The 2,101-nt window shown below is 41.0% G+C and overlaps 1 long non-coding RNA gene across 1 annotated transcript; it reads left to right on the top strand.

The window, feature by feature from the left end:
- Window positions 1-265: 265 nt before the first annotated feature.
- On the top strand, window positions 266-1,639 carry LOC142951234 (uncharacterized). Its single transcript, XR_012954558.1, has 3 exons — window positions 266-448; window positions 568-920; window positions 1,313-1,639. It is a non-coding gene; the product is annotated as an uncharacterized LOC142951234 (long non-coding RNA).
- Window positions 1,640-2,101: the final 462 nt, after the last annotated feature.

The following is a 2,101-nucleotide window of genomic DNA, read 5'->3' as shown; positions in this document are numbered from 1 at the left end:
AATCCTGGGTCAGCTGGTTTTATTTCATTCCCCACATCAAACTGACATTTCTTAACTTAGTGCTTTGTGTCCCTCAGGATTCACACAGTACACACACACGTGTATTCAACTGAAAGAGGTCCAGCAGGAGGTGCAGATGCTCAAACAGTGGACGAACACGCTTGTTCCCGTGGCAGACACGATGGCAAACTTTGCCTTAGAATCGCTAGGTGAGCCATCGTCATCATCTTCATCATCGTCTCATCACTATTCATACATGTGCTTTATTGTGGAACTTGTTCGGAGGTTGATTTCTAACTTTGTACGTGTGTCCTTTACTTGTGTGCATGCAGGAGCCAGAGTTTTACGTCACTTATCGTCGGACACATATTGCAACAAAGGAGCTGGAATATTGGATCGACTATTCTTCGGGTGCTATTTATCCAAAGCACAACGAAGAGTGATCCAGGTAGGAGTTACAGCCACATTGCTTTACAGTGTCCTGTAATTACACTTTTGAAACTTCTGGTATTTAATATGAAAGAACATGGAGGTAACAGTTGCAAAATGAAATTCTCTCCCCCTTAGGGACAGTCACCGTTGCTTCCAGGACAATGCTGGTCCTTTGCAGGCAGCCAAGGGCATTTATTCGTCTCCCTGTCGCACCCAGTCTCCATCACTCACGTGACACTCGGCCACATCCCAAAGAGCCAGTCCCCCGATGGACACATTTCAAGAGCACCGAGGGAATTTTCAATCTACGTAAGTCAGACATTTTCTGTCATCATCCTCGACATGTCATACACAACAAAAGGCTCCGCTCATCTCCGTTTCTTTTCTGTCTCTTCCAGGGAATGAGCACCACGGATGAGGAAGGCACCTACCTGGGGACACTGGTTTACGATCAGGACAGCGCAGCACTTCAGACCTTTGAACTGCCCGTGAGTATGATATAAGTTAGACAGAACAGCATCCATGAACGTGTTATTCGGTCACATTCAAAAACATTGTGAGGTTACCAGATTTCTCCACAACAAGCTTAATAAACAGAGATTAGCTTTAACTATTTATTGTTCTTCTGAGGATGAAACCTCGTCCTGCCATGTTAATGGCTGCAAGCTGTAGTTAAACTAACTATTAGAGATAGAGGTGGAGCTGCTATTAATACTATAGATTACAAACATGCAAAGACCATGTGGTCAACACAGATGCCAGGAACATCTGGAATTAAAACAAAATGTCTTCTTTATCGCTGATGTCCTATCCTTTCATTTGTGTCTCTGTTACATTGCCTGACTCTCTTTATCCATTTCTCTCTCTTGTCTCTGACCAGAATCCAGACATAGGGGTCTTCAGATATGTGAAGCTACAGATCACCAGCAACTGGGGACACATGGAGAACACCTGCCTCTATAGCTTTAGGGTTCATAGTAACTCAAAGGTATAGAAGGTAAATCAACACCTCTGTTCTTCCATGTCTGCGTGGGTTTCCTCCCACGGACCACACATGCCAGTTAATCTGGTGTGTTTGGTTCAAATTTACAAATAAAGTTTGAAATGTAAATTTGAAAATAACAATAAAACTTTGAAATGCAAATACTATGCTCTATGTATTCTATTCAACAATAAATGCAAATGTTCCAATGTTCCATCAAAGTGAAACTGTTCTTCATGTCTTTTGATTATTAACAAGGATTAGTGGACTAAACATTGAGGTAGCTTTTCACTTTTAGCCGCAGCTGGTCAACACTTTTTAATTAACATAACGATAATTCTGTGAATAAGATGCTGACAGGTCCAAACTAAACCTTGCTGTTGTTGGGTTTGTGTGATCTCTGCAAGAACATCCACTGTAACACCAGAGTGCAATGTGTATTGTAGTCTTTGTGTGGTTCAACAAGAACAACGGACTGACGAGTCTTCTCTAGCCATGTTAATGACTATGACATTTTTTATGACTCATTATGTTTTGGCAGTTTTATGGCACACTGCATTCTATGTTATATGATTTCTTTTATTTTATAATAACTATAAGGATGGCTTGTTTTCATTAATGCTTTGTCTGTCTTTTGGTGTTTGGATTCCAAAAAAATGTCTAAGCTACATTGCCCATAAGATTTCA

The sequence above is a fragment of the Anarhichas minor genome, unplaced genomic scaffold (assembly GCF_050575085.1).
Source record: "Anarhichas minor isolate MPS153535 unplaced genomic scaffold, ASM5057508v1 ptg000017l, whole genome shotgun sequence".
Classification (NCBI taxonomy): Eukaryota; Metazoa; Chordata; class Actinopteri; order Perciformes; family Anarhichadidae; genus Anarhichas; species Anarhichas minor.
This window is presented reverse-complemented; position numbering and strand designations above follow the sequence as displayed.